At 62.3% G+C, this 21,407-nt stretch overlaps 1 protein-coding gene across 2 annotated transcripts in view; it reads left to right on the plus strand.

The window, feature by feature from the left end:
• Positions 1–15,876: 15,876 nt before the first annotated feature.
• Positions 15,877–21,407, plus strand: part of CXXC5 (CXXC finger protein 5) — a 39,247-nt gene continuing 33,716 nt past the window's right edge. For both annotated transcript variants that reach the window (XR_011049655.1, XM_068417252.1), the window contains exon 1: positions 15,877–15,911. The gene's annotated coding sequence lies outside the window, so the exon portion shown is untranslated. The remainder of the gene's footprint in view (positions 15,912–21,407) is intronic.

Genomic DNA, 21,407 nt, shown 5'->3' on the forward strand with positions numbered 1-21,407 from the left:
TGGGTACACAGCCCGGCCACTGGGGCTCACCACGGAAACGCTCGCCCCGGCTTAATAGAGCAGCTTTTGATTGTGTGGGTAACGCTTTCGAAACCCGGCCGCTGCTGCCTCAACTGCTCTACAACCGGCAACACAAAGAGTTGGAAACCGAGGGTGGCCCGAGCCTGGGTTGAAATAAACTCCTACTAAAGGTTCACAGGATGTTAAACACTGCTGGTTGTTCATGCAGGTTCACAGAGTCAACCAGGTTGGAAGAGCCCTCTGGGCTCATTGAGTCCAACCATTGCCCTGACACCACCATGGCAATTAGACCAGGGCACTAAGTGCCATGTCCAGGCTTTTCTTAAACACATCCAGAGATGGGGACTCCACCACCTCCCTGGGCAGCCCCTTCCAATGGCTAATGACCCTTGCTGAGAAGAAATGCTTCCTGATGTCCAACTTGAACCTTCCCTAGCACAGCTTGAGGCTGTGTCCTCTTGTCCTATCGCTGGTTGCCTGGGAGAAGAGGCCGACTCCCACCTCACTACAACCTCCCTTCAGGTAGTTGTAGACTGCACTAAGGTCACCTCCGAGCCTCCTCTTCTCCAGGCTAAACAGGTCCCACCAGAGGAGCTACTCCTCAGCTGTATGTTACGATGAGAACATGATTACGATGATTTTGAAGTATCTAATGTCGTGGCACTGAGAACTTCAGAAGATGGTTTTAAGGAGCAGCGAGTAGGTGGAGGGACCGGGAGAGGGAGGAGTGTTGGGAGCAGCAGGAAAGGTGGGAAGCTGGGGTGCTCTCAGGATGGGCTCAGAGCCGTGGAGAGCCTGTCCCCACTGATGGACCTCAACCCTGGGCTGGCGTCACCCGTCTGCTGCTGGGATGCCCCATGCCGCTACCTGATGCCAGCAGTGCCACTGTGCTCCTGGGGCAGGCTGGAGAGGCTGGGTGCCCTGCGGGACCATGCCAGCGCCCTGGCAGCGTGCAGGGCCCCTATAGATCTTATCGGGTAAGTGCTGCGTGCAACCAGTCTGCCCAGCAAGAATGCAATGGGTGCCAACTGAAGCAGACAGCGAGGGGGGCTGGCGGGTGCCACGGGTGGGTCAGATGTGGTCCCAAAGGTGGGCACCCCCGATGTGCCATCACCGCATGTGGCTGGGGCCAGGGGAGGTGAAGCTGGGCCCTCAGGGTAGCTTGGGGAGGTGACTCAGTTTCCCCGCACTGACGCTGCCGGGGGGCCTGGCTGCCCCCGCCTGCTTGCCGGGAGGCTGGTGGCGGTGGTGGCTGCGGTGGTGGCCGTTGGGCTGGCAGGCGGGCGGTTGCAGAGGCTTCCTGTTTCTGCAGGATCCGGCTGGCATCGTGCCGCACAGCGAGGGGGGCAGAGCCTCTTCTTGCACCTGCCCAGAGCATCTGCTCGGGAGAAAATCTCCATGGCAACTCCGCGGGTTCCTCCAGCCCGGTTCCACGGGGGACAGGGGGTCTGCCGCTGGCTCCCCCCACTCAGCCACAATGTCCCCCTGGTGGGGACAAGCCACCAGTGCCCTGCGAGCTTGGCCATGGGGCAGCCCCTCGCCATCGAAGCCTGCTGGTCCTTCCCTGTGGGGGCTCCAGGTCCCAGCCCAGCAGTGATGGGAGGTGAGATCTGGGCTTCACCACACTGAGGGAGCGGTTCCCCCCTCTGTTCCCAGCTCCAGGAAGGGCAGATGGTTTCCCATCTTCGCAGACACATCCCACCAGGACACACCAAACCTCCCTGTGCCTCAGCCGAATTGAGACCTTTGCCCTTTCCAGAGATGGGGGCAATTTTGGGGAGGTGACCTGAGGTCAAACACAAACAGGGCCAGGGCTCCTGAGCCTGGAGAGAGCTGTGAGCCCAGCTACTGTGTGCAAAGTCCACGCTGCTCATTTGGGAATCCTCCCCTGGGACTCAATGGGGGTTGCTGGCAGTAATGAGGTGCCCCAGCATCTCCCCCTTGCCTCGTACAGGTGCAGGGGAAGAGGTGGGAGGTGCTCCTTGGTCCTTGGGTGTCCCTTGGGAAGCGGAGCAGTGGGAGCATCCGCAGCCAGCTCCCACGACCCCCCATGGCCTTGCCCTGCCCTTGCTGCAGGGGGTCCCCGAGGGACCGTGGGTCTGGGCTCTGTGGGCTGCGGGTGCTGGAAGGGACCATGGATGAGGTGGGAGGAGATGTTTTTCAGCCGAGGCTGGAGAGGAAAGGGAGGGAAATGAAACTGGAAGCAGCGTTCGTGAGGGCTCCAGGGCCTCTCCTCGCATCATCTGGCCCTGCTGTTTATGAGGGCACAGATGCACCAAGGGAAATACTGGATTTTGAAGGGCTGGAGTGACTCAGTGCCTTTTCTCCTCCTTCCTGGGACAGCAGAGCTCCAGGGGACACCCTCTCCATCCCTTGCCTCCTCGCTGAGCCCCTCTCCCAAACCAGGGCATTTCGGCAACCCCTCAGCTGCTGGAAACCCCCAGTCAGTGCGTTTTTAAACAGGGAAAGCAAACTGCAGTGGCAGGTAATTGAGTGAGGGAAGCCCAGCCCTCACCCTGGGTGAGGGTAGGACCGTGACACATTGCTCCACTACCATGGGCTGCCTGAAGGTTTCATTTCTGCAGCCAGGCTGCTGTCGGTCCCCATGACGAGAGGCTGCCTCTGCCCCAGGAGGTTTGCGAAGGGAGGATAAAGAGGAGAACAACTAAAGGAATGGCCTCTCTGTTTTATAAAGGTGGGAAACTGCGGCACAGGATGATTTAGGGACTCAGAGAAGCCATGTGTGACATGGGTGGCAACTGATGTAGATGGCCTGAATCCCAGGCTCTTTTCTGAATTGCTGCTGAATCTTCCCAGAGGCAAAAAATAGCGATTTGATTGTCTCTGAAGCACCCGTTGAGGATGCTGAGCCCTCAGGAAGGAGAGAGCGGTTAGAGGAAAGTCTCCCAGGGCACCAGCCTGAGGACAGGGAGCGGGTCCAGCCAGCGGTAAGCAGGGGACAGAGATGATGTCCTCCTCAGGACCATGTTGGAGATGGGTATTTGGGATCATCCGTGAACCGGAGCCAGTGTCAGCAGCCAGGTCTCTGTGGAGCATCTGCTAGGACACATGGCAGTCCCCTTCCAGGAGGTCACGTGTACCTGGAGGTCTCAGGGTGGCTTGTGTGACCTGCTAGTGCCACGTATAGATGGGGTCCTTGCTGGGACAGTCCCTGTGCCCATCCCCAGACCAGCCCAGGAGCGTGCAGTGCCCAAAGCAGCACCAAAGCACCACTCCTGGGATGAGGACCCAACTGCTCTGGGACCCGTAAATCTGACCCCATAGCCAGGGCATTGCTTGGTTTCTACCTCCAGGCAGCGTTTGTCCCTTCCTGGGGACCTTGCTGGTGGGCTCGAGCCGGTGCTGGGGACCAGGTGTCCCTTTTCCTAACTGCACGCTCCGCCCAGCTTTGCCCCGGTTCTGGCTTGTGCGGCAGGTGGTGGAAGAGTTTGGCCTTTGCTGTGGGCAGAGCGAAGTGCTTGTTGGGAACTGCCCATGTGTGAAGATAAAACGAAGGGAATGTCACGTCTGGGCGCTGCTGTCTCCAGGAGCGGCCGAGGGGGCTGGGACGGCGCCGGAGGTCAGTGCCGCTGGCGCCTGAGGAGCTGCGATGGGCCGAGCTTATGGGCTTCACCCCTCTCAGACATCGTCTGTGTGGTTCATGCAGAGCAAAAGGACCCCCAGGGGGTGTCTGAGCCCCAAACCCCACCATGGAGGGTTGTGTCCCTCCCATCCCGCTGTGCCTGGACGCCGGTGGAGGTCCCCAGCTGGCTGGTCCCCAGCTGGCTGTGGAGGGTTGTATCCTGACCAGGCGCTGGGTGGATCTGAAGACCACTCAAGTGGGTCTGAAGCGGGGAGGAAGTGCTCTTGAAACCAAGAGCATTCCTGAGCTGCCCCATGGCCGGGTGGCACTGGCGCTCGCAGGGCGGCTGGTGTCCCTGCTCCGAGCTGTGACAGTGCTCCTGGCCAGGAGGCTGGGGATGAGGAGCTCGGGCTCTTGGGACCTGGGCTGGACAAAATGTGCTCATCACCTCGATTTGGACCGGAATCTGCTATTTTAGTCGCTGTGACCTAACGCTCTGTAGGTGCCTTTGAAAACAGCCGGCAGGCGGTTGCAGGGGCTGGGTTTCAGCAGGGCTCCCGAACCTGTGCCACGATGGAGCGGCACCACGGTCCAGCCAGTTTGGTGGAGAAGTCCTGAGGAACTGGGATGGCTGAATGTGGAGTGAAGGGAAACGTTGATCCAGATGATGCCGGAGCGCTGTGCTGCTGCGCTACGTGAGAACAGGAAAGGATGGCAGAGTCCAAGGGAGCGATGGTGAAGTCGTCTGCATTAAAAATGGCACCAAAATCAGCCTTTTCCTGTGAGATAATTTGGCTGGAATGAAACGGTTTTCCCTGATGGCAGCCAGGGGTTAACGGCAGCCCCGTCTCGAGAACTGTAAAAGGTGTTTCCGAAATGTTTCCACTGCCCCGTTGTTTTTATGGCCAGGAAAGGCAGGGCAGGCCTGCCTGGGCAGGAGGGGCTGGCCGTGCAGATGGAAACCAGCTTTGGGAGAGCAAATGGGAATTTCAGGCTGGGCATCGGCAGAGTCACACGGCGGTGGGGGTGGATGCAGGAAGGGACCCCCGCATCGATGCACACCAGATGCCATGGGGGTGATGAATGGTCCTCCCTGGCTTGGGAAACAGTGTGGGACTGCTCAGGCAGTGGTATTGGAGTCAGCTCTGGCCACTCACAGAATCCCAGCCTGGCTGGGGTTGGAAGGCACCTCTGGAGATCATCCAGCCCAACCCCTGCCCAAGCAGAGTCACACAGAGCATGTTGCACAGGATCGTGTCCAGGCGGGTCTGAATATCTCCAGAGAAGGAGACTCCCCCCCTCCCTGGGCAGCCTGTGCCAGGGCTCTGGCACCCTCACAGCAAAGAAGTTTTCCCTCATTTTCAGATGGAACTTCCCGTGTCTCAGTTTGTGCCCCTTGCCCCTTGTCCTGTCACTGGGCACCACTGAGAAGAGTCTGGCCCCATCCCCTTGACACCCGCCCCTAAGGTATCTGTAAGTATTGATAAGATCCCCCCTCAGTCTGCTCTTCTCCAGCTGAACAGCCCCAGCTCCCTCAGCCTCTCCTCGCAGCAGAGATGCTCCAGCCCTCTGACCCTCTCCGTACCCTCCGCTGGACCCTCTCCAGTAGCTCCTGGTCTGTCTTGAACTGGGGGGCCCAGAACTGCACACAGTTACTCCAGGTGTGGCCTCACCAGGACAGTGCAGAGGGGGAGGAGAACCTCCCTCAACCTGCTGCCCACATTCTTCCTAATGCACCCCAGGTACCATTGGCCTTCCTGGCCCCAATGGCACATGGTTGGCTCATGGTGAACTTGTCCCCCAGAACTCCCAGGTCCTTCTCCACAGAGCTGCTCTCCAGTAGATCAGCCCCCAACCTGTACCAGTGAATGGGGTTATTCCTCCCGAGGTGCAGAACTCTACACTTGCCTTTGTTGAACTTCATGAGGTTCCTTTACTCGCTTTCAAGTAGGGTTATGGAGGGTCTGGAGAGCCTGTGGATGGGGTTGGTCTTTTGGGGATTGTGGAGTCACATTCAGCCAGCCTAATTTCCCCACCCTTGCCAGGTGTTGATGGCTGAGACCTTTGTGAGTGTCAAACAAAGGAGAGGGTGGAGAGGTACCACACCCTGCTGATGGTGGATCTCCAAGTCTAAGGGGGTAGAGACATGGAGGTTTGCAGATCTGAAGGCCACAGGAGATGCTGTGATGCTGCCCAGGTGCTCTCCTCCGTGTGCCCTGGGCTGACTTCATTGGTGTGCCCTTGGGTTGGGCTTGGACACATGCGGGAGGCAACATTTTGGGGGACACAGAGTGTGCTGGCCTTTGACGTGCTGGACACCCCAAAACTCACCCCAAAAAGCACATTGCAGAGAGCGTGGCCAGCAGGCGAGTTTTGCTCTGGCCCATGCCCAGCACCCAGGAGGTTCCCTCCTGCCTGATCCCTCCTTTCAGCCACCTCCAGCACTTGAACTTGGTCCTCCTGCCCTCCTGCACAAGCCTTATCTGCCCCCCTTCCCCGTGCCTCCAGGCCAGAGAGGTTTCCAAGTGCTTTACATAGAATCACAGACTGGTTTGGGTTGGAAGGGACCTTAAAGACCATCTAGTTCCAACGCAGGGACACCTTCCATCAGACCAGGTTGCTCAAAGCCTCCTTACACTTAAGCTCAGGCCCAGAAGTTCGTGTCCAGGCTGCGGCAAAGAAGCAGCAGCCAAGTTTGAGTTGGGCAAGAAGTAGGTTGAATTCCCTGACCTGCGCAGGACGTGAAGCGGGCAGGCGGCCGAGGAGGTGCCTCTCCGAAGCATCCCTGGATTGCAGGGGGGGCCCAGGGCAGGGTGGGGGGCGCGTGGGCTCCGGGCTCCACCACACCTGGGAAGGGGCATATCAGCATTAAGGATAAACGCAGGGAAGAGGTAACGTTTAGTGATGGGGCTTCAGCAGACGTGTGGCTCGTGGCCGGGGCCGGCTTGCAAGTGGGTATGTGGGTGGCCAGGAGGAGTAGGCGCTCGGTGGCCAGGCTCACCCGGACGAGTTGAGGAGGAGTTTTATTTTCACTCTGTGCCTTTTCTTGCTCTCAGAAGTAATGAAATGCAGGAACCAGCATTAATGCACCACTAAGACTGCGAAGTTTGTCTTCCCCCACCTACGTCTGGGCTCCCCCCGCCGCCGGCCCTTGGGGGCACAGGGGGAAGGGGGTGGCACAAGGTGGTGTTTGGGCTCATGGAGGGTCTCCCTTGCTTTGGGACCCCACGCTCACACCTGTGGCTTGGGGTGCTCCGGGAGGGCTGGGGTTCCCAGGAGGGTGCGATGGGGGGAGGCAAGCTGTGCTGTGGGTGCTCTGGCTGTGCAGGGCTGTGTCCGTCCCCAGGCCACTGAGGGTGACAGCCTGAGGAAGAGGAGGAGAAGCGCTGTCAGTGGAGGAGGCTGCAGGGGCCCTTTGTGCCTGTTCCACCTCGCGATTGAGCTGGCAGGGACCCGCTTTGCCATAAATTTGGGTGGAAGGGAGAGTTTGGCAGAGCCCTGGGCTGCAGGGGAGGATTTACGGCTGCTTTGGCTGCTCTGCTCTCCTTGCAGGGCTGGGACTCCAGCAGAAATGCCCCATGGGAGGAGGAGGAGGAGGAGGAGGCAGAGGAGGAGGAGATGGAGCAGGGAGCCCATACTGGCACCCATCCGGGGAACGGGGTCCCAGCCAGTGTCAGATCAGGGGAACATGAGGGCTGGAGGAGGCAGGATGAGGAGGGACATCCTTGGTCCACCCACAGATGGACGACCCACCCCACGGGCCTGCAGTGACCATAGGGCTGGAAGCGCCAGGGCAGGGGTGGAGGTGGGTGATGCTGCCCAGCATGGGCACAGCTAGACACCAAGTCTCCAGTAATGGGGAAGTGATGGGGGGGACACTTTGCCCACCTCCGGGAAGCCATTGAAATCTCCCAGCACCTCAGGGCACCTGGAGCACCTCATGCTCTGGAGCACCTTGGGCAAGGCCACCGGCTGCTGTGGGTCCCAGTGGCGAGGACTGTCTCCTTGAGCAGGCAACATCACGCTTCTAGGCCTATGTTTGCTGGCAAACGATGGGTTTCCACCACCAGCCTGTTGCCCCCTGCCTGGCTGGCAGCCTGGTGAGTGGTCCCAGGTGCTTCCCCCAGCTCGGACGGTGCATGTCCGTGCATCCCTCCTGGAAGACATCCAGCCCAGGAAGCATCTGGGGCTGGGTCATGAGGATGAAACTCTCTGATAGCTCCAGCTCGCTCTGGGCTATCAGAGGTGATGAGTTGTGCTGCCCCAAACTGCTGGGAAAGGACGTTTTCCCTCTTTCCACCGAGGTGTGAGTTTTCCAGGCAGCCCGAAGCAGTGCTGGAGCTTTCCCGGTGGAGCCTCGTGGCTCTTCATTCTTCCCATCTCTCCCGTCCGCTCTCTGTAACTCGAAACAAGAGTCGCTTGAGGAGGGGAGCACATCTCAAAAGTCCCTCCTCTTTCCTTTGCGGCAAGCGCAAAATAGGTATTGGCCACGTTTCCAGATGGAAACGTGAGGCCTGAGGATGGATAAAGAGTTTTCCAAGGCTTTGGAGCAAGGTGTGGACAGCGCTGAGAATAGCATCGCGAAATCTCAACTGCCAAGCCCTTAGCCTAACCAGAAGGTTATTCTTCTTCCCTTATGCTCATACATATCCATTAGGATGAGACCATATGTGTGAGATGTAGATGAATTTCTTTCCTCTTGACAAGTCCAGTTGGTCTTCCTAGGTAAGGAGATGGTGGTCTGTTCCCATCCAACTCTAGGCTGGCTCTTTGCCGCGATTTCTTGGGTTGTGTTTGCCCTGGAAGAAATGGAGCTACAAGTCGGCCTAGCTCTTCTCCACCCGCCCGGGGCTTTTGATGCCGGACATCCCTGGGGAGCTGCAGAGGTCTCCTCTGAGTGTGGGGAGTGGGTGAGGCAGAGAAGCCTTCAGCAGAGGAGAGCAGCAAGGTGGGCTGGGGCGGTGGGAAGGAGCTGCTGGCCGGTCCCCTGTAAGGACCCATGTTCCCAGCCAGGTCACAGAGGGCTTCCTGGTGAAGAGGCGGATTCTCCGACAGCAAGAGCAGCGGGTGAGTGCACCCCAACTGGTGCTGCCCAACGTGTCTCCTAGAACACCTTGATGGGAGCCTTGCACATCTCAGCTTGCCCAAGAACTTGGTGCTGCCCTTGTAGTTGAACTCTGATGTTGAAAGGGTCCCTTGAAGATGAAGTGAGGAGAGATATCTTGGAGGTTTCTTAGGTGGTTAAGGATGTGATGTGAGAGATATGCAGTCCTTGCTCAGCCCCTAAGCTTCCTTTCTGGAGGAAGAGTCATCTGGACGTAATGGGTCCTTTTGACATCTTCCAATCCATTACAGGCTGCAGATCAGTGCAGAGGTGGCATCAGCCTGGATGATGGATGGTGTTTAGGTGATCAAAGGGGGACAGCTTCCTATATCCATAGAGTCAGATCTGTCAGCTTCTTTCAATAGCATCGATCACATGTTGCCACTGATGTCTGTTACGGGCGGTAAATAGGAGCAGAGAGGAGTGCGGTGGGTTTGGGGCACTGCTCCAGCACGTAAGGGTCAGCGGGTGATTGCTCCTCAGGTCTAGGAAGGTGGAGCTGGGCAAAGGAGACCAACCCAAGTGGAGAAGGTAGCATCTGAGAGTCCTTTTGGCAAGGGTGCAAAGGGTTCCCTGTAAAATGGGGATGGTCCCCTGCTTAGGCAACCCAGAGATCACCTCCTTCTCCTGTGCCCAAGGACATTGCTAGCTTCTGGCCCATGTACACCACCGTGTCCGGAGGGATGCTGCTGCTACAGGCTCCAGGCCATTGCATCTCCATGGCCTTCAATAAGACACAAACGTGCTCAGATGAGACTCACCACCATCCTCAGGAACCCAGATCTCCGCTGCCTGCTGGGAAGGTGCATGGGCAAGCCCTGGGGTGCAGGCAGCATGGGGGTTGGTGTGCTGGGCAGAAGGTGATGTCCTGGCTACCGTACTGGTGAGGAGGAGGCCAGAACAGTCTTCAAGGTTGTTTCTCCGCGCCTCCGGACTCAAGCATGCCCTAATTAGCTCTTGCCATAAGTAACTTTTGATATTTCCCAGGGCAATCATTGAACTCGCACGTCTTTTTCTGAAATGGCAGTTGCCCTGACCCATCGATGTTTGCTCGTTTGGATGGACGGCTGCTGCAGGCAGAAGCGGTTTGGAAAGCCCTGTCCGGCCCTGCAGTCCCTGTGGCGGGGGCTTGAGAGGAGGGACCGCATCGAGCAGGTGTCAGAATCACAGAATCATTCAGGTTGGAAGAGCCCTCTGGGATCATCGAGTCCAACCATTGCCCTGACACCACCATGGCAACTAGACCAGGGCACTAAGTGCCATGTCCAGCCTTTTCTTAAACACCTCCAGAGATGGTGACTCCACCACCTCCCTGGGCAGCCCCTTCCAATGGCTAATGACCCTTGCTGAGAAGAAATGCTTCCTAATGTCCAACCTGAACCTCCCCTGGTGAAGCTTGAGGCTGTGTCCTCTTGTCCTATCGCTGGTTGCCTGGGAGAAGAGGCCGACTCCCACTTCACTACAACCTCCCTTCAGGTAGTTGTAGACTGCACTAAGGTCACCTCTGAGCCTCCTCTTCTCCAGGCTAAACACCCCCAGCTCGCTCAGCCATTCCTCATAGGTCAGACACTCCAGACCCTTCACCAGCTTGTCCTCTCATCTCAGGTTCTGGGGCTGAAGGATCCTGTCCCACCACAGGGCTGACGCTGGATTTGGGATGGATACACAGTGCTGCCCAGGAGACAAAACGTGGTAGGACGCAAGCAGAGCAGGAATAATTTCCCCCCTGAGTCTGTCTTGCTCTGCATTTCAGCTCCCACCTGAAGGTCAACCACCCTGGGCTGAGAACGGGCGTTTTCATGCCACTAGTGTCTTCCCAGACCTGGCTGCTGAGCAGCAGCTTGCGGTGAGCCAAAAATCTGCAGGCACCAGGAAAGCTCCCGTGTTAACGTGACCCAGGACCCGTGTCCGTGCCTGGAAGGGAACCGCAGCGCTTGCCTGTCCCTCTCTCGTTGGCAGGGCTTGGGCCAGGCTCCCGCAAACCCCCAGGAGCAGCAGGAGCCCCCAGGAAGGGCTGGGAGCCGCGCCGACGTGCCCCAGTGCCGCGGCTGCCCGCCCTGCCTGCGCAGGCAGATGGCTTTTGCAGGGCGCTCCGGATGTTGGAGCGAGGCTATTTTGGACCACGTGGGCGTCTGGATTCCAGGCGAATCCCCGGCGCAAAAAAAAAAAGAAAAAGAAAAAAAAAAACCCCCCCACGCCTGGCAGGGTCCCCGGAGGTGGGAACGCTGCAGCCCCAGTATCCCCGCGGGTCTCCGTGCCTGGAGCCCACCAGTCCCCAGCAGGGACCCATCGCACCCACCGTCCTGAGTGGCCGGGGCACCAGCACGGCCGTGGTGGCCCTTGGCACCACGCGAGCAGCTCCTCAGCCCCCTGAACGGGCTGATCTGGGGGGGGGTCCTGCCTTGCCCCCTCGCAGGGGGCCGCGGGCCGCTCCCCAGCCCCTGCGGCTCTCCGTGCCGGGCTCCCCCCTCGCTCCGTCGCGCCGGGGTGGGAGAGGGCAGAGGGAAAGCGGCTTCCTGCTCCTCTCCCAACCGCCGGCGCGGCGTCTGTTTGCTTTGAGGCCCGGGTCCCTCCTGCCAGGACATTCCCGGGCAGCGGCTGTTGCCGTTACAGAGGAGCCGGGGGGACAGCCCGGACCGCGGCCCCCCCCAGCTGCGAAGGCCAGCGCCGCACGCCTGCCCCCCACATCCCCCTCCCCAAGCCCCCTGCGGACCCAGGCTGGGCTCCCACGAGGAACAAGAACCATCTGGCAACGCCGTGGGGCAGCGGGGGCTCGTGTCCCCCCCCAGCCCTTTTCCAGGAAGGGGTGGCCGGTCGCTGAGCGGCTGTGGCACGTCCCCGGGAAGCGGGGCCAGCGGGAGCCGCTGCGGCCAGCGCCCGCCATGTGGGAGACAGCTGGGGTTAAAAATTAACACAGACGGAGCCTCAATTAACGGGCGGCGGGGGCTGGCGGGGGGCTACGTGCTGCTTGGGGCACCGCGGAGGCTTTGGCAGCCGGGAAGGTGGTGGGTGACTCCCGTGTCCCCCCAGCCGGGGGACGAGGGGTGCTGTGTCCCCTGGGCTCGACTGGGCGCGGGCAGAGCCCCGTGCCCGCGGTGCAGCCGGCGGCAGCCGGCCGAGCGTGCTGGTGGGTCACCCCGACCCCAGGCACGGTGACCACGCTCTCAGGGGTCAGCGCCCCAGAAACACCGGCTGCTCCACCTCTGCTTTCCAGCTCCATCAGGGCCAAGGGGAGCGAATTGGTTTCCAAAAATAATAAGGGGTTTGTGCCAGCCTGGGGCGGGGGTCTCCTGGTGCAGCATCTGGAGCATCTCGTCGGGCTTCTCAGCACTGTGTCCCCCCAGGTTCCCCCATCCTGGCTCTGCCTGGTTTCGTGGGGAAATTCATCTCAAGAGGCTTTTGATGGCTGGAGAAATCCTGCCCCCCCCCAAACCCTGGACGTCACCAAGGTCTGGGGCTCCTGGCGCAGTGTTTGGCCAGGTTTGGGTCCCCTCTGCCAGACGATGCCCCGCACTTGGCGTGGAGGAGGTGACAAGCGGGTGCCAGCTCTGTAACCCACTTGGATGGCAGCGGCCGTGCTGGGAGGGTTTGGGGGGGGGTATTTTGGAGCGTGTTTGCTCTCCGGAGGCTGTTGGGACGCGTCTCCTGCTCACGCAGCCTTGGCAGCCCTCCAGCTGCTATCCCATAGTGCCCCGCTGCCACCCGAGGGGGCCATGGACCTGCGTGACCCCCCCTCAGCGCCGCAGGGTCAGGCTGCCCAGCATCCCCCCCACACCCCGTGTCCCCCCCAAGTTATTCCCGGCCCCACGGCTATGCCTGGAGCCGGGCAGGGGTCCTGGATCCGCTCCCCGGGCTGGGAGGGGGCAGCGCAGACCCCGCCGCGGGAGCCTGGTGCCCGGCATGGCGGGGAGCGTTTTGGCACCGGTTCTGGCAGACGGAGAGCGGAGGCAGCGCTGCTGTTGGCGGGCAGGCTGCCCACCCCTTCCCCTCGCCAGCCGGCTCTGTCCCCTGCGCCTTCCACCCCGGGCCCCTGGGGCCTCCATCCCCCACCTACCTTGCCCTCTATCCTGCCCCACTTGCCTTCCATCCTTGCCCCCCTCGCCCTCCATCCCTGTGCCCTCACCCTCCATCCTCATCCCCATCATCCTCCATGCCCAGCCCCCTCACTCTCCATCCCTGTCCCTGTCATCTTCCATCCCTGTCCCCCTCATCCTCCATCCTTGCCCCCCTCACCCTCTATCCCCGTCCCCCACAGCCCCCAGCATACCACCGCAAAAGGGTCCGGTAGCAGGGTGGAGGCTCACGGGCTGTGTCCCCTTGTCCCTTTGCCATGGGGAAGTCCCAGTTTGGGGGCATGGAGGGACCCCGCCCTCCCCGGGGCTGGAGCACTGGGTGCCAGGCAGCGGGTACCAACTCAGGGATGCTGGGGAGCCTCGGGGTTTGCTGGGGAGCTCTGGGATGGAGCCCCAGCTTTGCTGTGGCCACTGTGAGCAAGGCCCTGCTTGGCTCCGTGCCTCAGTTTCCCCTCTCTCAGAGGACTTCAGCCCTCAATAAAGGTGATTTTTGTTCATGTCAGTTTTTCAGATGCGGTGAGCGGTGAAATCACGCTGCGGCCAGGAGATCCTCGGTGGGCAGCGAGCTCCAGGTGCCACTGCTGCAGGACCTGCCTTTGCACGGGGGACAGAAGCGCCCTGCACCTCACGGTGGCATCAGGGGGTGGGGGCACCCTCAGGTCCTTAAAAATAGCAAAAAAAAAAAAGGGCAAATGCAACGGCCTGGGTGAAGCTCACCCGGGTGAGAAGGTGTCGTGCACTGGGCAGCACCGTGGCAGCGGGGGTGCGGTGCCGGTGGGGTGCTGCCCCTTCTCCAGTGTCACCGGTGCCACCGGTGCCTGGCACGAGGATCTTCCACCGCCCCTTTTTAGGGGGCGAGAGGCTGAATGGTGGAGATGGGCAGGCGCTGGGAGGGCGAGCGGGGCGGCGGGGGGCCGGGGTGATGCCCCGGGAGGACGGGGCCGTGCCCCCCCATCGCTGCCGCCCCAGAGGGAGGTTTTTGGGAAGCCAGAGCACCCGTGTTTGATAATCCCACTCGCTAAATATGCGAAAGGCGCATAATTAACGAGCTGTGGATCAAACACAACCGGCGCATCCGCGCGGCTCGCCCCCCCGCTCTGCCCCATCGTATATTTTTTGTTTCCTCTCGAGGCGGGAGCGGGGTGGGAAGAGATTTCGCATTCCTGGGAGAAAAAATATATATTGACGGCAACACAAACCCAGTTTCATTTTTGTCAGGGTTTCTGCTTTCGGGAGGTTTTGGGTATTTTGTTGGCAACTGAAAAGGCTGCAGGAATTGGGGGTGGTGTTTTTTTCTTTATTTTTTGGGGCTGTTTGTCCCTGGAAAGCTGCTCTCGGCTGAGGAGTGGTGCTTTAATGGATTTTTTTAAACTTGCCATTTTTCAGTGCCCACCTCTCAAAGGGAAAAAAAAAAATCCCCCCCCACCCCGGCAGCAAAAAAATCCTGCCAAAAAGTGGAGCAGGAAACTTCTGGGCCAAGCGTGTCCCCCTGCTGTGAGGGCCAAACCTCGGGGGGGGGGATTTGTCCCCTCCCTCCAGGTGGCTTATCGGGACCATCGATTATTTGCTGTTTATTCAGGGGGATTTCAGCCCCGCTCGGCCTTGGGGAGCGGTGAGGTCCCTCCCGGTGGCGGTGGCAGGCTCAGGGCGCAGGGGCTCCGTGGTTGGGGGTCCTCATCCCTGGACCAACACGATGCTCCCCGTGGACTCAGGTGTGGCGGTGGTATGGGGGGGGTCTGCACCCCGGGGGTCCCCAGCTCTGCACTCCGGGCACCTGAGGGTGACCCTCACTTCTATGCCCCGCTGCCAGCTGCACCCCATGGAGGGAGCACAGAGGGATGGGGTACATGTGGGGGGACACCCCATGGTGGGGACAGAGGGATGGGGCACCCCACAGGAGACACAGAAGGGATGGGGTACACATGGGAGGACACCCCATGGTGGGGACAGAGGGATGGGGCACATGCTGGGGTCACTGCATGGGGTAAAGGGGCCACGTGCCAAGGTGAAGTTTCATGGGGTGGATGGGGGCTGGAGGAGCACCCTGGGGTGACACCCCACAGAGCACATGGATGGTGGGATGCAGGGTGACACCCCAGGGCTGGACAGGGGACAGACCACGTGGCAGGTGGGGTGGGAGGGGCACGAGGATGCACACGGGGATGGCACCCCTTGGGGCAGAGGGGGTGAGGGGAGGCACAGTGGGGTGACACCTCACAGGGGGGATAGGGAGGGACACTGGGGTGACACCCCATTGGGTATGGGTGTGGATTGGAGGGGCATGGTGGGGTGACACCCATAGGGGCAAGTGGGACATGGGGGTACACAGTGGGGTGACATCCATGGAGGTTGATGGGATATGGTGGGGGGCACAGCAGGCTGAAACCTGTGGGGATGGGTGGGGCACGGAGTGCAAGGGGGGGTGACAACCATGTGGGTGGATGGGACATGAGGGGGACATTGTGGTGACACCCATGGGTGCAACTGAGACATGGGGTGCACAGTGGGGTGAAACCCGTGGGGGACAGGTGGGGCATGGGGTCTACATAGGGGGTGACACTCATGGGGGCAGATGGGACACGGGGGGCACACCACAGTGGCATCCTATGGGCGTGGGTGGGATGTAGGGTGCACAGCAGGGTGACACCCTTGGGGGCAGATGGGATATGGGAGAGGGCACACCGTGGTGATGTCCTATGGGTGCTGACAGGACATGGGGAGGGGGCACACTGCGGTGACACTGGTGGGGGTGGCTAGGACCCGAGAGGGGGTGGCAAACCACAGTGTCACCCGTGGGGGGTGGACGGCCCATGGGGGGGGGGCACACCACGGTGGCATCCTACGGGTGCTGATGGGACACGGGGGGGTGGCACAGCGGGGTGACACCGGTGGGGTCGGGTGGGACCCGGAGGGTGTGTGAGCCCGGCGGCGGGGGTCGGGCGGTCCGGGGTGGGGGGGGGGTGGGGGTGTGCGCGCGCGGGGCGGCGGGGGGCGCGCGCGGCGCGGCGCGGCTCGGCTCGGCGCGGTCCGGTCCGGTCCGGGTTTTGCCGGCAGCCGCGGGCAGCGGCGGCAGCGCCGTGCAGCAGCGGGCTCGGGGCTGTGCACTCCCAGAGCGAGCGGCGATGTGGAGGTGGGTGTGCGGCGGCGGCCAGGCACCGTGCCCGCCTCGGCGCCCCTCTCCCCGGGCCCCCACACCCCTCTCCCCGGCGCCGGGCAGGTGCTGAGCACCCCCCCCCTCCGCTCTCCCCCTTTCCCTTCCCTCCTCCCCCCCCTCCCCGCAGCTCCCGGGCAGCCCCCGCTGCTCCCGGTAGCGCTGCCCGCAGCGGCGGCGGCTCCCGGACCGGACCGTCGGTAGGTGCCCGGCCCCCGGGGCCGCTCCGGAGTTGGGGTGAGGGGGGTGGTGGAGAAGGGGGAAGGAGGGGGGAAGAAGAAAAAGTTTGGCGGGGGGCGGCTGCGGCTCGCTCCGTTCCGCCCGGCGCCGTTACCGGGCTGCCCGCGGCGGCGGCGGGGCGCGGAGCTGGCCGCCTGCCCGCCGTGCCCGCGGCCGGTGCTGCCTGCGCGGCGCCGCTTCCCGGGGGGAGGGGGGGGGCTTGGGGGGGGCGGCGGGGTAACGAGCAAAGTTTGTCTCGGTGCGGTCGAACCCCCGCCGCCGCTCCCGTCGCCTTTGCCGGTACCCCGCACCCCGGCGGGGATGCGCTGGGAGCCGAGGGGGAGCGATGGGGGCGAGCCCCCCCCCTCTCACCGCCCCCCCCCTCTCCTCGCCGCCCCGGGCCGCCGCGGCATCGCCCGGTGGTTTCCCGGGTGACAATGGTGGCGGCGGGGCCGGGGGGCGGCGGGGGCGGGGGAGGCGGCGCGCCCCGGCCACCCGCGGCGGGTCTCGCGTGGGAAGGGGGGGCGGGTGGCAGCGGGGCCCCCCCCCCTCCCCCGGCTCCTGTGGCTCGCAGCGGCCCCTCCGCCGCCGGGTTCCCTGCGTTGGGGGCTCTCGCCTCCCCCGGGGGTGCCCCGGGTGGCGGGTTGGTTCCGCCACCGGTGACCGGCAGCGGGGCGACCGTGGGAGCGGCGCCGCTCGCCATCGCCCAGCCATGTGCAACAACTAACCCAACTTTATTATCCTCCCCCAACGCCTTCCCGAGTCATTCCCCCCCCTCCCCGCTTCACCCTCTCATGGGGTTCCCAACCCTCCGGCTCCCCCAGCCCCGGCGGGGTGGGCACCCAGCGCACCCCGACACCCACGGATCCACCGGGCTCCCCGCGCCCGCTGTGCGATACCCCCGCTACGCGCCCGGCGCCGCCAGCCCCAAACCATCGCGGTGGTGTTAATTGGGCCGAACCCCGGGGTTATGGCACCAAACTCCGCTGCGTCGCGGCCCCGCAGGCCCCGCGCTGTTGTTTTTTCCCCCCGCTTTTATTTTATTTTTATTATTACTATTTTTTTTCCGCTGCATCCCGCAACCGCCGCCGTCCTTCTCGCGGGCCCGTGTTTGCTTTGGGTCGGTTTATTCTTTACTGGGATGATTGATTGGGGAGAGGAGGAGAGGGAGGGGGTGGGATGGGGCTGGAGCGTGGGGGGGGGACACACAAAGCCCCACCACCCGCCCCGCTCCGCGTCCCACGCATAAACAAAGCTGCGCACACATCCTGCGATAACGGATCACATGTGTGCGCCGCGCCGTGCCCCTGACCCCGGCCGGGCAACCTTTACCCCCCGCCGCCCGCTCCCTGCGAACGGCCCTGGGAAGGAGAGGGGGGAAAAATGGGGGACACTGATGTGCTGTGAGGCTGGAGGGGATTGCAGCAGGATTTGGGGAAGGGGGGGATGCACAAGCCTGGCTACCTGGGGCGCGGGGCCGGAGCCGGCGGAAGTTTTGTTTCTCTGGAAACGGGCCCTTGCTGTGTCAGCAGCCCCTTTGTGCCGCTTTGTCCGTTCCCCCCCTCGGCCCCCTCGCCCGCAGCACCTGGGGCTGCGGAGGGATGGATCCCCCCACCCCGCTCCCTGTCCCCTCGCTGCACCCCGGGGAGCTGAGTGGCATCCCAGAGGCGTTGAGATGAGAAGGGGTCGGTTGGGAAGGTGGGAGGGGGGGCGAGGTGGTGACCCCCCCCCCAAAGGTACCGCTCAGCGGGAGCGCTCGTAGGCGTGGAAACCCCTCTCTGTCCATCGGTCTGTCCGTCTGTCCTTACAATTTCTACCCGGAAAAGCTTTGCAGACCCATCTTCGTTGGCAGCACCCCCCACACCCGGAGCTGGCGGTGCCAGCTCTCGCCTCCCCGGCGGTGCCGGCGGCTCTTGCCACCGCATCGAATTCAAATCGGTCGTGGAGTCACGTGGGCCAAGCCTCCTCGAACCCGAAAAGTGTCACCGCGCGTGGTGGCCGCGGCTGCCGGCGCATCCCCAGCGAAGGCCCGGTGAACCCCGGATGCCGGTACCGGCGTCGCCCCGACGATGCCGCCCGGTGAGCTGGCAGATGTCGTGCCCTGACCTCGGGGCTGGCGTTACGGGGGGGGGACACACGATGACGGGACGATGGGGACAGGGACGCGCTGGCGGCGTGTGACAACAAAAGCAAAGTAACAAAGGACCCGCCGGTGGCTCTCAGAAGTTCGTCACGGCCCCCCGCCGCGGCTGTCCGGCGCCAGCCGGGGATTTGGTGGCCTCGTGGGCAGCGAGGGGGGTTTGCCTGTTTGCCAGCCAGGGGGGTGCAGGCAGCGGTTTGGGGGGGTGTTTGTGCCGGGTCCCGCGTGTGTTTCCCCCCCTGCCTGGGTGGGGAGAAGGCAGGAGGCGGCCACGTCGTCCTTGACATGGATTTTGTGGCGGGGGTGCGGGCGGCTGTGCTGCCAGGCGCCTGCCTGCACCTCCTGCCCGCCGCGCGGGAGAGGGGCTCTGGGCACCGCGCCCCGCAATGCGCCCTGTCCCTCCTCCTCCTTGGCGAAGGCGGGCGGTGGGGGAGATGCTGTGAGGGCAGGGGGTGGGGGTGTTTTGGGGGAACCCCCACCCTGGGGGTCCCTCACCCATCGTCAGCCCCCCGGTGTCACCAAGGCCGTTCCAGGCTGGGCACGGGCAGGTGTCGGCGGCACAGGTGCTACTTGCCCAGGGCCTGGGGGTGCTGCAGGACTTGGGGGGTGGCATCCCCTCCCCAAAATTGTCCCCTCTGCCAGATCTCCTGCTTGAGGGGCTGGGAGGAGGGCCAGATGCTGGGCTCTTGGCCCTCGCAGTCCCCCGACACCTCCTGCCATGGCCGTTCAAGGCTCAGCCGAGGCTGGATCCGGCCCTGGCAGGTCCTGGACCCTCCACCTCCGCACCCCCCAGCAGGGACATTCCCTGTGGTGGGGGGAGCGGGTGCTGCTGTTCCCCTGCCTCTCCTCGCCCCGCCGTCGCGTTTGTTTTCCCAAAGCCCGGCCGTAGGAACAACCTCTTGATTAAGTGTATTAATAGTTAAACTTTCAGCTCATAGCTTAAACTCACCAGACCACGAAAAGCTCCCTCCTTTACTCATGCTCTGGTGCTCAACTAAAATATTGCACTCAAAAGGGTTGGTTTTGTTTTTTTCTTTTCCCCTCCTTTTCCCCTAACTCGACTTTGCCTCCTGCGAGCGTGGCGGGTCTTGCCGGGCTCCCCTTCCCCGGGAGGACCCCCAGTTGTCCCCGCTGCCCCTCGCAGCCACCTCTCTGCGAAGAGACCGTGCAGTGGGGTTGGGGGGGGCTCACCTGGCCGGGTGTTCCCACAGTGAACGGGGCTCTTGAAGCTCAGCCAAGCTGGGGAGGAGGATGGGAGCAACCACCCCTGGGAAATGGTGGCCCTCCCGCCCTGGAGGGGACATGGGGACAGGCTGTGGTGGTTGGGGATGGGATGGAGCTGCTGGTGGGAGCTGGTGTGTGGGATCAGCTGTTTTCCTGCCAGGCAGGCAATGGGGCAGGAGGAACCATGAGAGGTTCAGCCAAGTGCCAAGGTCCTGCAGCTGGGTGGGGGCAGCCCCAGTCCCAGCACAGCCTGGGGACGGGTGGGTTGGGAGCAGCTCTGCGGAGAAGGACTGGGGGTACTGGTGGGTGACAGATGGGACACGAGCGGCACTGCACGCTCACAGCCCAGAAAGCCAAGCGTCTCCTGGGCTGCATCACGGGCAGCGTGGCCAGCAGGGCGAGGAGGGGATGCTCCTCTGCTCTGCTCTGGTGACACCCCCGGGGGCACTGCGTCCGGCTCTGGGGTCCCCAGCACAGGACAGACGTGGACCTGCGAGAGCGGGGCCAGAGGAGGCCACGAAGATGCTCAGAGGGCTGGAGCACCTCTGCTCTGGAGACAGGCTGAGAGAGCTGGGGGTGATCAGCCTGGAGAGGAGAAGGCTCCGGGGAGACCACACTGTGGCCTTTCAGTGTGTAAAGGGGGCTTATAAGAGAGATGGGGACAGACTTTCCTCCAGGGCCTGTAGTGACAAGACAAGGGGCAACGGTTTTAAACTGAATGAGGGCAGGGTTAGGTTGAATGTAGGGAAGAAATATTTTCCTGTGAGGGTGGTGAGACCCTGTCCCAGGTTGCCCAGAGAAGCTGTGGCTGTCCCCTCCCTGGCAGTGTCCAAGGCCAGGTTGGATGGGGCTTGGAGCAACCTGGTCTGGTGGAAGGTGTCCCTGCCTGTGGCAGGGGGGGTGGAACTAGATGGTCTTTGGAGGTCCCTTCCAACCCAAACTCTCCTGTGCCTTGATGAAGGGGGGCAGTGGCATAGGATGGGCAGGAGGGAAGAGCAAAGGAGTGACTGGAGGAGGACCCATCTCTGGGAGGAGCCAGCCAGGAAAGCCTGGGCACAGACTGGTGGGGAGGGGGCACATGGGTTTGCTCCCCCTCAGCAGTGGCTCTGCCATGGGGAGTGGGGCAGGATCAGGCCTGCGGCAGACTTTGCCTTCACCAGTGACCTGCCCCGGTGGGGAGGTGGGCTGTGACTCCTCGTGCCTGGGAAGCTGCTGGGTGAGCATCAGGGCATGGGGGCAAGGAGCAGCCTGTGTCCCCATCCCTGCGCCATGACCCTCGGGATGCCTGCAGTTTTGGAGCCCTAGGAGAGCTCCAGGGCGAGCCAGGCAGTGTGACCCCAATGAGTGACTGAGGGTGACCTGTGGGTCCCATCGCCTTTGGGAGAGTCTAAAGGGCACATTTTACCCTGGCCAATGGCCCTTGGGTGCCTGAAGACCAGGGTCGAAGGAAGCTTTTGGGTCCGTCAGCATCTCAGCGCTGATGGTGTGAACGTCCCATGGAGCAGGTCCCCACCCTGCTCAATGTTCTCTCCTTTCGGGGCACTGCAGGGCTGGGGGTGTGCATCGGTAACGTCTTTGGCGTGGTTTCAGCCTGGCTTTCAAGCAGGTGGAGGGCATTGATGGTCTGAGATGACAGCCCTCGCCGCACATGGGTGGCAGCCTGTTATTATGTGAATAAAAGGATTTTTAAGGTCACGAGGTTTTCAAGAGGCTGCCTTGGTGTCTCTCATTTCCACCCATCCGTCGTTACGGCTTGGAAAAGGGACTTGAATAATGGCTCTGCTGTGTCCACCTTGTGATGGCTTGGCTCCCATGCCGTGGTTTTCCCTTGGGATTTGTGGATCCAGCTCTGTGTCCTTGTACGTGAGCAGTGTCACTCGTACCAAAGCATC

The sequence above is a fragment of the Nyctibius grandis genome, chromosome 22 (genome assembly GCF_013368605.1).
Source record: "Nyctibius grandis isolate bNycGra1 chromosome 22, bNycGra1.pri, whole genome shotgun sequence".
NCBI lineage: Eukaryota > Metazoa > Chordata > Aves > Nyctibiiformes > Nyctibiidae > Nyctibius > Nyctibius grandis.